This window comes from Topomyia yanbarensis, chromosome 2, assembly GCF_030247195.1.
Source record: "Topomyia yanbarensis strain Yona2022 chromosome 2, ASM3024719v1, whole genome shotgun sequence".
NCBI lineage: Eukaryota > Metazoa > Arthropoda > Insecta > Diptera > Culicidae > Topomyia > Topomyia yanbarensis.
Genome location: NC_080671.1, coordinates 328,708,018 through 328,722,588, shown reverse-complemented (window position 1 = coordinate 328,722,588; position 14,571 = coordinate 328,708,018). Strand labels below are relative to the sequence as shown.

At 36.6% G+C, this 14,571-nt stretch overlaps 1 protein-coding gene across 5 annotated transcripts in view; it reads left to right on the top strand.

Annotated features, from left to right (window-relative positions):
• Positions 1–14,571, top strand: part of LOC131683853 (calcium/calmodulin-dependent protein kinase kinase 1-like) — a 461,007-nt gene that overhangs the window by 104,469 nt on the left and 341,967 nt on the right. The gene's annotated exons all lie outside the window — the stretch shown is intronic.

The window sequence follows — 14,571 nt, the reverse complement described above, 5'->3', positions numbered from 1 at the left end:
CAAAATTTGCCAGAAAACGCGAGCGAAACCGAGTTTGTCCTAGCTGAACTAACCCGACAGGATACGCGCAGAAATCTGACAGGGCTGCCAAACCTGTGCCTGATTCAGTCTACCCCCAATTTTGTCAGTGTATTGACCCCATTCTGTCACCTCTCGCATGAAAATTCGTTTGATTGGCTCTATCAAACAAACCAAGTCAACGTCTTAGATTTCAAAATGGCGCCAATCGTCGATTTTTGGCTTCTACTAATCAATACCTTTCAAATGACAACCATATTGATAATGGTTTTTGATGTTTTGTGGTAACCGGAAGCCGCCATCTTGGATTTCAAATGGCTCCAATCGTCAATTTTCGCCTTCTACTAATTACTACCTTTCCAATGAAATCCATATTAATGGTGATTTACGGTGTTTTGTGATAACCGAAAGCGGCCATCTTGGTTTTCCAAATGGAACCAATCATCAATTTTCGCCTTCTTCTAATAACTACCTTTCGAATGACACCCATATTGGTGGTGATTTTCAGTGTTTTGTGGCAACCGGAAGTCGCCATCTTGGATTTCGGAATGGCGCCAATCATTAATTTTTGCCTTCTACTAAACACTACATATTAATTGACACCCATATTGATGATGGTTTTCAATGTTTTGTAGTAACCGGAAGCCGCCATCATTGAACTCAAAATGGCGCCAATTATCAATTTTTGCCATCTACTAATTTTTTCCTTTCAAATGACACCCATGCTGATGGTGGTTTTCAGTGTTTTGTGATAATCGGAATCCACCATCTTAGATTTTTAAATGGCTCCAACCATCATTTTTTGCCTTCTACTAAACACTACCTTTCAAATGACACCTATATTAACGGTGGTTTTAAGTGTTTGTTGTAACCAGAAGCCGCCATCTTGAATTTCAAAAAAACGCCTATCATCAATTTACGTCATTCAGAAACTTCCCAACTGCCATTATCCAAAAGGAAATGTTACCCGAAAATTCAAAAAAATCTGAAAGTAAACGCAACACTTTTTGGTTCTAATCACCTACATTTTTTAGGTGAGAATTTGGTCACTTTTTTCCATCTTACGGTGACCGTCGTCACTCAAAATAATTATTGGAATCGCTCTGCCACGTGACTTCTGTCACCTTGGGTGACTATAGTCACCTAAGTGACTGCGGTGATCGCTTTTTCGCTCTCACCTCACCAAACTAGGTGAGGTGACGCGTCATAACGGTGAGAATACATTATTCTTTTTTTGAATTTTAACCTTTTTGCCTTTCTCATATAGAAAGGTTATGCAATCACTCTGAAAAACCTCAACCTAATCCCGGCCCGGAGGGCCGAGTGTCATATCCCATTCGACTCAGTTCGTCAAGATCGGAAAAAGTCTGTATGTGTGTGTGTATGTGTGTATGTATGTGTGTGTGTATGTGTGTGTGTGTATGTATGTGCGTATGTGTCAAATAATGTCACTCATTTTTCTCAGAGATGGCTGGACCGATTTGCCCAAACTTAGTCTCAAATGAAAGGTGCAACCTTCCCATCGGCTGCTATTGAATTTTGTATCGATCGGAATTCTTGTTCCGGAATTACGGGTTTCAGAGTGCGGCCACACAGAAATTTCTCATAAAAACTATAGGAAAAATTAAAAATAGAATTTTTATTTTTGATGCTAAATGTATTCAAGGTGCATAAAACGTCGAGATTTGATGCAAACACGAAAAAAATTTGACGAAGATTCACTTTTTTGGATTTTGCACATTTTTGCCTTTCTCATATAGAAAGGTTATGCAATCACTCTGAAAAACGTCAACCCAATCCCGGCCCGGAGGGCCGAGTGTCATATCCCATTCGACTCAGTTCGTCGAGATCGGAAAAAGTCTGTATGTGTGTGTGTATGTGTGTATGTATGTGTGTGTATGTGTGTGTGTGTGTATGTATGTGCGTATGTGTCAAATAATGTCACTCATTTTTCTCAGAGATGGCTGGACCGATTTGCCCAAACTTAGTCTCAAATGAAAGGTGCAACCTTCCCATCGGCTGCTATTGAATTTTGTATCGATCGGAATTCTGGTTCCGGAATTACGGGTTTCAGAGTGCGGCCACACAGAAATTTCTCATAAAAACTATAGGAAAAATTAAAAATAGAATTTTTATTTTTGATGCTAAATGTATTCAAGGTGCATAAAACGTCGAGATTTGATGCAAACACGAAAAAAATTTGACGAAGATTCACTTTTTTGGATTTTGCACATTTTTGCCTTTCTCATATAGAAAGGTTATGCAATCACTCTGAAAAACGTCAACCTAACCCCGGCCAATTTTTTTTTCGACTCGCATAAGGTTTCTGGATTTTAACAGGGGCGTAGTTGATGATTTACGGAGAGGGGTTACACCCCCCCCTCTACTGTTCACTCCCCTCCTTTAAAAATCTCCTTAAATCACCCCTCAGACTACCACCTCATACCCCTCCCTTTCAACCCCATCATCTTTAAACCACCACTATATTACAAAGCATACCAATTTAAGCTGGGGAGTCGTTCGTTCATGGGACTTTCGCCCTCCTCGCATACCCATCACCGCATGACAAAACGAGTTAGCAAGCAGATAACACTGATCTAATGCTGATTAGGCTAATGGAGTATGATATTTTTTTGTTTCAAGTGTTTCACCGTCGACACGTAGCTCATCAAGTTCGTGGCTGGCATGCCATTGTGTATAAGTGCAAAGTGTACTAAGAATGTAATGGACATTTCCACAATTATGTTGAACATAAAAAGCCTCCGTGCCATAGTTTAGAGAAATGAGAAAGGCACAATTGCACCGCTAGGTGGATTAAAACAGGTTTTTCATTAAACCTTTAGTAACATTGGAACCTTTGTTATTTTCAATCATTTGCTATATTCGACCTTTTATCATTCAACATTTCGTCGCATCTTTTAGAATTACCCCGTTTACTAAATTCACACCGCTTGAGGTTTTTACCTGCTTTTGATCAATAGACTCGAATTAGAATTGTTGCAGCCTGGAACATTTGGTATATAATTGCCAAACTGTATCACTTTGTAGCTGCTATTGTTACTCATTACTTTAACCTGCGTGTGTCAGGGGCAACAAATGTCAATCTATGTAAGAGCGAGAAAATAATTAATCACCGCTAGCCGCTGCCATTGCCTTCTAGTAGTTATATTCTATTTTAATTCTAGCGATATGCATTTCAGACATTTCCAAAAAATATGAATCATCAACGTCCCATCATGAGTTCAATGTGTCTTTCGAGGTCCGATCAGGTTTCGGAATGATGCGGTGGCCGCTATTTAAATGATATGAGCAACTCAACATGAACCCACAATCAAAAAATAAACAACGTTACAGTACTCACCGACTCATGTTTTAGATCCAGCGCTAATTGCTTTATCCTAAGTTTCTAGGCTGAAATAAATTAATCATTAATTTTAATTGAAATTATTGCATTATGCATTATAATTACCATTCTTTTCCAGAGCCACTTCATGCAATTTTATTCACAACAATAAAAATGGCTGTCAAAAACATTACCTACTACTTTGTTTGAAATGGGCTACCCAAAATATAAGTACAAAGCGATGAACTTGAATTTGAGTAGACGTCATTATTCAATTCTTACCCAGCACGAAGTTCACAGCGACCAACTCAAATTATGGGTAATCGCCATGTTCAAATTTCTACCTAATTTTGGGTTGCCCATGTATAAACTTCCCAGTGAGCAAATTTAACCCAAAAAATAAGTAACTTTCATTTTCAGTGTACTCTCTGCAAGACCAATACGCCGCAAATGCGCATTCAATGTGTAGTGGTTGGACATAAGCCGGGACATTACACGTATGAAATCTCGACATAAATATGGGATACATAAATCTCTCCTGTATATTGAACTGTTATTCTAGTTTGAAAATAGCGTCAAAATTGCCCCTTGCGATGAAGAATAATGTTAATGTTAATGATAATTTCACATTTTAAATAATTTTCAATTGTAGTCCTCTACCCAGTAAAGTTCAGCCGGAAATGAACTGGAACTCTGGCTGGTTCCAGTTCGTCCACGGGCTCCAGTGACACAACCGATTCTAACTAGAATCGGTTGTTTCACTGGAGCCGGAATACGAACTGGAACCAGCCAGAATTCCGGTTCATTTCCGGCTGAGCTTAACTGGGTAGTTTTAGGATTTTGAAAATATTAAACAAATAAATTCGCTACGTCAAACGAATACTCCGTATCGCATCAAATAAACGAACCGTACATAAAACCAATCATTTGCATTAATTCGTTATAAGTTGGAATAATTGAAAGCGAATAAAAATTGATTGAATAGCTGATTTATTGGCGCAAAAGATACCGATAAATGGTTTTCAACAATAAATTAAGATGTTAAAGTCGTGCTACATTTTTCAAGCATGATTTTTTACTCTAGTCAACCTGGTCTATAACCTTGAAAAATTATTATTTTTATTTAGTAGCACAGTGCTATAAATCAAGTTATTTACATTTGCAATGGGCATACATTTAAGAACTGTCATTGGGAAGTTAGGTTAATTACCAATTATCTAATTAAATTCTATCAAAGAAAAACAAACTCATTCGATTCGTATGGCATGAGCGGGCGGGTGAATGGATTACGTTTCCCAGGTCCATCTCATTATCCTTCATGATGAGGTTCTGACCCGTCTCGCGTCAGCGATAGTTGATTGGATCCGGTTCAATCAAATTGAAATGAACTAATCGATCAATCCGTGGCCGAGCGTCTATATATATATATATATGTAATCATTCATATGGAAGCTACGATTTCTTCGCCAGATTGGCGAACAACATTGCGAACAGTTTAAAGATGGCAAAAAATACCAAAATAAAAATTAAACTCCCTGAGGCAGTGCGCATCCCAATTTGCTTCTTTCATTAACACGTCGTGTCGGCCAACGCAATTTCAGTTCGTTCGGCTACACGCCACGATAAACAAGTCATTGACAAACGGTCGGATTCAAGGTTGTTTTGGGTTCCTTCTGCCTACTTCCCACGCCCTTCTGATCGATGGTTAGAAAACGTTTGCTCTCTGGTTTGCTCACGTAGGCGGAGAGGGTGTTAAGTTTTTCTGAGTTTCTTGATAAAAAATTTGATATAATTTTATAAGTATACATCATATGATTTACATCAATTTGTGTCAACGAAAGTTGACAAAGCCCACAATTGATTTATTGCTTGAATTTTTATTTATCCCATTCCACCCAAAAACATCTTAATGTCTTCTTGCATCTTCGCCTATTACGGTCGACTGTTTCTTCCAGCCGAGCACCAGAAAAAGCGAGTCTGAAGTCCAAAGACTGACTGACGATAAAAGTTAAATTATTCAGCTTCAATTGATGCGATTTATTTTATCTCTCAGATTGTCATCGCTGTTTCATTTTTGCGTACAACATGGGGATTTAGGATGTCAAAGCAATCTCGACAATGGAGATCTCATTTGTTTTTAATTTTTCTCTCTTTTGTATCGGTAGGTTTGTTCCAAGAGTACTTTGGAAATTACCTTAGCACTATTTTTTTATTTTTGATAATTTTATCCCATATCTAGATTAATTTGGTCGGTGTTAAGTCAGACCGGACTAAGTGACAAAATGTTGATTTCGAGGAAAACGAGTTCAAAGTTTGAATCGCAGCATCATTTAAATTATGATTGGAAATTAATTTTTGCCATAATTCTTGTTTATTGTTACATATTTCAAATCTGGCAAAGATCGAATGTAGCTGACGAAATTCTTTAACCAGTGCTACCATTATCTCATTTTTTGATGTTTTGCGACTTAGTCCGGTCTGACTTAACATCGATCATTTGATCTATTCAATATTGTTTGCAATCAAAAGATGACAGTGTGCGGTGTCAGTTGATTTGACAAGTCAGCCCTATTTTTCATTTTGTTGTGTAGCTCTAGGTTTTTTTTTCATACCACGGACCTTTTTATAGTTTTCAATTTAAATTTATTTTAAAACTAGTGGGATTTTTTTTAATACGATTGGAAATAATTTGAGACTATCATAAAATTAAGAATATTGTATAACGTACAAGGAGAAAAAAATGGATTTCTTTTTGATATTAAAGAAATTAAAAAAAAAGATTTGTGGGTACTCGCTTTGGTTTTTTCGCCAAAAACGTGTAATAAATTATTCACGCGAGAGCAGTAGAGCGTAATGTAATGATGTCTTCTGGGCTATTTTAAGGTGATCTAAGACCTTCATTTTGGTGATATAGTTTTATTAACTAATCTCCCTTGAAGTGAGATATTTGGTAATTTTTTTTAAAGTGTGAAAAACAGGAGGATGATATTTTCAGCAATGTTGAAGAGCTTGTTTTTGTGAACATCTTTATTGAATGCCATAATTCTTATTCGATGTTTTAATGGCAGCTCTAGTTGCAATTGCAAGTGCTAGATCAAATACTATGAAACTCAATGAATTTCATTTGTCGATCGTTATCTCCAGTAGAGTTATAGAATGTCCGGTATCCTCAAAATACTCGAGATAAAAAATGCTGTAATGGAAACTGTGTATATTAACGAGTAGAAACTTCACAGAATATACGAAACGCGTAGGAGTAAAATTTGAAAAAGATGTCCTAACAAAATATATTTGGGGGTCATCAAAATATAACGTTAGAACTTCTTAAGTATTCAAAAAAGAGATATAGTGTATTGAGCAGAAATATTTGCAAAAGCAATCTCCACATCTTTGCCAAAGACGTTAGCTCATTTCGACTACAAAAAATAACTGAGAAATCTCACCGGAGACACTATTGACGTAAAATCAGTTGTTTCAACGTAAATAACTTATCACTATTGGAAACACTATATTTTGCAAAAATTGTCAAATTACTTCGAAACTACACGAGATAAGCCAAATATGTGATCTACAAAGTTGAACATTTTGATAATTTAAACCTTTCTACGGAACATACCGAACGTGTCAGGATGATATTTGAAACAGCAAGCGATAATGTTGAACGTATTAATGATAAGGACTTTGTGTCTTCAGCAAAGTTGTTGAGTTGCGTTTCGTTGCGTTTTGACGATGATTTTGGCGGATTTCACACTGACTTCATCATGTTTGACTGTTGATTATCAAATAAGAGTTGCTTAGGAAGTGGTAAGTAGGAATTCATACCAATCCGTCCCATATTAAAACCTCAACAGCATGATAGCCACCATTGCCGGCCGCCCCCCATTTTCATCGTTCACGGGGAAGGATAGAGGATAAGGTAGATGGGAAGTGTTGATGCTACACCTACTTAACGGAAAGGTAGACGACTCATCAGACTCTTCGATAGGTGTCGCGGAGTTGGTGGATTGGAAGGGTATAAGGTCTAGGATTCGCTCCAAGCAATCTATGCGACCTGTAAAGAATGGTTTACTAGGTAGTTGTTTAGTTGGTTTTCGAGTACACGGTCACTCGAAAAAGAAAAGCTCTTGTTTAGTTTTTGCTCTGTTGCTTTTAGCTTTTTAGTTTGCTGTAGCCGGCTACCGAGAGTATCCTATAGTTTCTAAACAAAAGCAATTTGAACTCCACACAGCCGACCGTGGGAGTATTGCCTAGAAAGGCTAATCTTATCTGCATAATGGACCGGATCACTAATTATTGCGACAGTATTCAGACAAATTTCGCCATTCTTTTTCTATATTTTCTAATTATTGGGTTGAAAACTACCGAGTGATAACACGTTGTACTAACAAAGAGTTGTGATTGCTCGAGATGTTATTAATCAAGGAAAGTATTTCCTATTTTCCATATCGGATTGTTTGTGAAATACACGTATACGAACGATAATATAGAAGATTGAAGAGAAATACAAAGGATCGTTAATTTGATGCACGGGCGTATTAGCAATAACAGAACTTGAAATTAGATTCATAAAAACACTCACCGTATTTTCAGTACGAATTGACTCATCGATACTAGTCAGATTAATGTTTTATTGGGGCTAATTTCTGAACAACTATTTATTGAGAAAATATATTAATCGAGGGATGTATACAAACCGAACCTACAAAAGAAAACCAGGAAATAATTTTGAGCTGTCCAAAATAACCATTAACTGTACCGAATGATTTACTCTGCAAGACGGATACTAATGCTATTTCCACGTGCGCATCGTTTGTCCCCCTTCCCTGTCAGCATACGACCACAAATCCTACCCGATCTTCACTTATGCCACTCCCGCTCGAAACAAAACTGAGACAGGCTCCAATCCGTCAATCTGTCGAAATGAACGAACTGACAGCGGTTTTGGATAGAACCCGACCCAGTCCCGAGTTTAAACCAAAACGGCAAAAGATGGCCTGTTTTATTTATTTATTTATTTACTTATTGTTTTATTTGGGAGCATGGAAAAGCCCGCTATTCTTTCTGTACCATGGTTGGCACCGCGGTAAGAGGTAAGGGATAAGAGTTCTGTATCAGAGGTGAATGGCGACATAGATTGGCCTCATGTTGCACGATAATACACCTTTGCCAACCTTTGTGTCTTCAGCAAAGTTGTTGACAAAAACTATCTCTAAAACTTTGCCGAAGACATAGTATTGTACTTGCAAGAAAATTGGTAAATATATCTCACTTTTAGAGATATCAATCATTAAACTCATAATTCCATATGAAAGGGCTTCTATTGTCCACAAGTTCCTCCGAAGACGCCATTGACCCAAATTTGCCAATTTAGGCGTAAATAATAAATCAAACGATGTTGGCAACTGTCTGGGACATCACCGTTGTGTCGTACCTGCGCGCAGGGCTGACAATTGAGCTCTTATAGCGGCCCATGTACTATGCTATATTTCTCCTTAATTAAAAAAAATGTTTGAAACCATCTTTGCACATGAAGAGCACAAAACTAATAACTAAATGAGTTATGCATTTTGTATTTCGTCTTCGTCTCATCAGAAACAGACACTAACTTAGCGACACTAAGCTAGCCCCGAATCGAAACCGGCTCCAAAAACCAAAAACCTACTTGAGAAAATCCCCAATCCGACGTGATGTCCTACAAAAAGGAGTTCTGATTAACCGTTATGTGTCCGACGCGGTACCTGGGTACCTTTTTAGGTTTCAATTAATGAAATTCCCATATTTTATAGATAGCTGGAAATTGAAATTTTGTGCCATCTTAGAACTTTGCTAAGTCAAGCTTTTGGGCTAATAATATTGTTGATATAGTAAAAGGGAGTGAGGAGTGGCTCCTGATTTTTTTTTATTACGTAACAGGCCGACGTGGGTACCCGGGCACCCACAAAACTTAAATGCCAATATCTGAGAAATCTGGAAATTACAACCGATTTTGATTGTTTTGGGTGTCTTGGATTCTAAAACTCATACACTTTTAGACTTGGTAAAAAATGAATCAGGTTACTTCATTCGGTTCCCGCGAATCTGAATTTCCGGAAGCATGTTCCACTGCTGGGATACTATTTTGAATTTCAATGGAATACTGGCAACATGGGTATCAAAATTCTTGGAATTACATCAGTAGGCTGTATCTCGTGGTTTTGGAACCATTTGGTGATTTGACTTCGGAACGGACATTTCGGAGCTGGTTCCCGTAGGGCCGTGAGTGGCCATTCCAGTCTAATTCCAATTTTCAAATTGCCATAGGGTCCCGTAACAATAAATAACAGACTTCCGAGACAATTTGAAAAGTTTTGATGCTCAAAATTTACAAATCATGCCCTAGTACTGGAACATTATTCCGGAAAATCCGGATTACCAAGAACCAAATCTATTAATCCGAATCAAAACGTGGATGAGTTCCTGAATCCACAATATCTAAAAGTGTCCAAATCGGTTAAAGGTAACCATTAGAGTGACAGCAAAAAATGACCCCTATCGGCCCACCCCTGAGTCTATTCCTAGTCCCACAAGGAGTACTTGTTCCAAATTTGAAGCGAATCGGACAAGTCTAGCTACCGGACCAACGTGCCTGAAGTTTGTATGCGATTTTTCGACAATTTACATGGAGAAAACCCATTAACTCGCCTTTTTGCCGCTTGGTGGCACTGTATGCATCGAATTATCACTGTAAGTGAAAATGAGAAAGATAATTTAATTGTCTACAACTTTGTCGAAGACTGCTAGTGAATCCGGCTTTGCTAAAAGAAGTTATTAAACTTTTAACGAAGTGATGTCTGAGTCAGTTTTCTATGGGGCCTAGCAGTGCATTGTTGTGTATCAGTACTCGATTCTCACGAACTAAACATTTTTATGAAATAACCGTTTAATTTAGCTCAATAGTATGTTTAGAAGAGTTGTAGTAAATAACACGATTCATATTTCGGTTAGAAAATTTTAGTTCCACATTGTACCGCATAGAGGGCGCCAACACTAACTTTTCAACGGAAAGAGATAGATATTAGGTGTCTTCTACAAAGTTGTAGAGCAGGCATTTTTCAATAATTCTTCCGAACATTTCGATATTCTGTTTCCCTTCTATGAAAAGTTAGTGTTGGCGCCCTCTATGCGGTCACAGTTAGAACTAAATTTTTTCAACCAAAACATGACTCGTATTATTTACTATAATTCTTCTAAACATACTAATGAGCTAAATCTAACGGTTATTTCACAAAAATGCATAGTTCGTGGGAATCGAGTACTGATACACAACCATGCACAACTAAGCCCCTTAGAAAACTGACTCAGACATCACTTGGTTAAAAGTTTAATAACTTCTTTTACCAAAGCCGGATTGACAAGAAGTCTTCGACAAAGTTGTAGACAATTAAATTATCTTTCTTATTTTTACTTACAGTGATAATACGATGCATATAGTGCCAGTGGTGCGTTTTCTCCATGTAAATTGTCGAAAAATCCCATACAAACTTCAGGAGCGTTGGTCCGGTAGCTAGACTTGTCCGATTTGCTTCAAATTTGGTGCAAGTACTTCTGGTGGCACTAGTAATGGAATCAGGGGTGGGCCGATTGAGTTTTCAAAAATTCATTATTTTTCTGGGCAGTCTAGTAACCATAGTTATGAGCATTTCAATTTGTGGGTACCTGGGTACCTTCGTTGGCCTGTTAAAGGTGTTTTTTTGTTGGACACATTACTGTTAAGCTGATGAGAATTAATGCAATCAAAACTTAGTTTGGCTTAGCAAGCCAATGCAATATGCACTATGCTATATTTCTCCTTAGTGGTGAATTTTTTTTCGAATAACCTATTTTTTCTCCACTAAGGAAAAGCGTGAAGAGCACAAACCTATAACTAAATTAGCTATGGAATTTACGATTCGACCCAGTCTAATCAAATTTATCCACTAAGGAATCTTTTTACATTATTTCTCATCAGCTTAATTAGAACTCCTTTTCTTGCTGTACATTACGGATTAGGGGAAACACAGATAGTCTTTTCGTATTTTGTGGAGCTAACGTCAATCCGACGCTTGCTTAGTCCTGTCATTAAGTTAGAGTTGGCTTCTGATGAGACGAAGTAGAAACGCAAATTCCATAACTAATTTAGCCAATGTACGATCAATAGTATTGTCGATACTTGAGACAGTGTGCCTCTTCCTGCAATAGCTTCCTAATAGATGGAAATTTTCCCTTTTTGCGAACATTTAAATTTTTTGGATTTTTTAATAGAATTATCTTATGGTACAAAAACAAAATTTATAACAATATTCCACTAATTGCTAAGTTATAACCGTGGAAACTTTACATAGTTTCGTTATGTAGCAGATTGTTCAAATTTTAGAATGACGCTAAGCTGATAGTGGAGTAAAACTTTTTTATTGTCAAAAAAATGATTGATAAAACTTCCGACTGGAGATACACTCAAAATTTAAATTACTTAGTTATGAAGAGCCAACCGGTCGGTAATCTACCTAGTAAAACAATTTTGTTACCGAACTTACCGCAAAATAATAAATATTTGGATTTGATCATCATATCCAGCGAATATTACCAAAAATAAATTATGTTTTGAAAGATTTTCGAAAAATGAGGCACAAAAAAACAACTTCCTAATTTTGGATTAGGTTTCTTAGGTACTCCGTATTGACAGCTATGTTTGAAATAGACTGGGAAATTTCGGCTTTCTGCGTCACTGCGTTGTCTATAAAAATCATACATGCTTCGAAATTTAATACAAAATTTATGAAAATTTGTCCATCTTATCTGTGCGAATATGGTGTAATTCCATTGAGAACAATAAAAATTACTAACGACCGAGACCTTGCACTCCTACAGTTGTTATAAAATTTGTGTTTCGACTTTTGTGTCGCCAGAATCCGACACTAACTTAGTGACAGGACTAAGCTAGTGCATATTGGCGCTAGTTCCAATAACGAATACACTACACTGCTGTTTATCCGAAATTTTGAACAGGGGCCATCAATGACGACAACAAGACTTATAACACTCGAAGAGGCTGAAACTGCCAATAACCAAAATGAAGTTAATGAATCGGGCATAGCGTAGTTAGTAAATCGATTGTTTTGTACGTAGCTCTCATGGGTTCGAAACCCAACTCGATGCAAAGGGTTAGAGATTTTTCCAACCCAAAGAAAGGCAATAGACCGGAATTCTCTCCAATTAAATTTTAAATTAATTCCAAATTTAAAAAAGAGTTTCATGAGATGCGTGGAAAATTTATTTTACTATGATTAAATTATCAGCGGGGTAACTTTGATTAAATGAAAGCCTCAGAAAATGTTCGACAACACAATTTTAAATATTAACATAATCAACCAAATAAAAATTAAACCTCTTCTAACCTTCTGTCAGTCACGATTATTTTTGCCTTTCTCATATAGAAAGGTTATGCAATTGCACCAAAAACCGACTTTCTAACCGAGTCTCATATACCATTCGATTCAGTTCGTCGAGATCGCAAAATGTTTGTCTGTATGTGGGTCATTCTTTTACAAATCGCACGGATTTCAGTGAAAAATATCGATATCTTCAAATGCGATGAAAACTTTTATCTCGCTTGTTTGAACGAATTTAATAGACAAATATTTTTGGATTCAGCTGGATTTTTTTTTCAGAAATTACGACATTTTAATTTTTGATGGTTCAGTGAATTCTCCCAAATTTGCTCCTAAGTAAAATACATTATCTCCAGTTGTATTGATCAGATTAAGGTCATTTTTTTTGTTTTGCTTATTGTTAGGTAAGCTTTAAGATTGTATTTTTTATAAAAAATTTAGAGCTTAAGATTTTTTTAGTGATGATTATATAATTGAAATAGGTGAAACATGCTTTTGGACCAGGTAAAACTCATCAAAAATATGTCATTTTGTTTTTCATATTACCTTCATAATCCAGTTTAATGAAATATGGGCTCTTTATTGTATAATCGTCATTAAACAAAAAGTATTAGCTCTAATTTTTTTTATTAAAAATATAGTCCTAAAGCTTACCTAACAATGAGCAAAACAAAAAAAACATTCGGATCAATACGACGGGAGATAATGCATTTCAATTAGAAGTAGATTTGGGAGAATTCACTGAATCATCAAAAATTAAACTGTCGATATATCTGAAAATGCTTTTTTTTCAACAATATCCAAAAATTTGTGTCTATTAAATTTGTTCAAACAAGCGAGAAAAAAAATTTCAACTCATTTGAAGATATGATTACTGACCTAGTTACAATATTGTTCTATAATACGGCAAACGCTGCGTTATCAGTCGAAATAGAAAGTAAAACTCCGCTGTAGAATGCTGTGCTAAGGATTTGTTTCATTAATTCAGAGTTCAAAGGTCATGTCTAGTACACTCAATAACACAACACCTACGAGCTACATTCTCACGTTCTACCAGCGCCGTTTCAGATTAGGCGTGTTTTGGAATTCAACATTGCTCAACAATTGGTCATCGATGACCAAATTGTTGAGTTAAACATGGCCGCCGCGAGATTTTTTTTGAGCGCATGAGAACACTCGCTCTGTTGTGATACAAAACATCTGATGCAACGTTTCATGTTGGAGAGCTGCGATGCCCATATGCTCTCGCAGCTGAGCGGTAAAGACAGCTCAAATTTTCCCCCTACTAGGGTTGCCACATAAACAGATTTTTCTGCAATGTCGCACATATATTTAATTTTTTATATTTTAGATATAAATTTTCATTCACATACGGCAGATTGTCGTAATTTTTTAAAAAGAATTATTGATCTCTTATAAATTTAATATTTAATTTGCACTAATTTCTTATATACTTTACAAAGCCACATATTTGTTATTTACGATATTAAATTTATGTGGTTGAAAACAAATTTCAAAGTGGCATCCCTGCCCCATGCATAAGTAGCAGGCAAGAAAACAATAAACACATACGTCTCAAATCGCCGTACAGTAATTTTTATAAATAGTTTTTACAATTTTTATAAATAGTTTTTACAGTTTAGTGCAATATTTATAGTAATTATTGGACCTACCTATCAGTATAGGCACCCAAAGACTTGATGTAACGGGGATGCGAAAACACCGGAGGAAACCGTTTTACAGCGCCCAGATTACAACTAATCGGAGCTTTGGACGTTCCGAATATCTCAGGTGCATCAACAG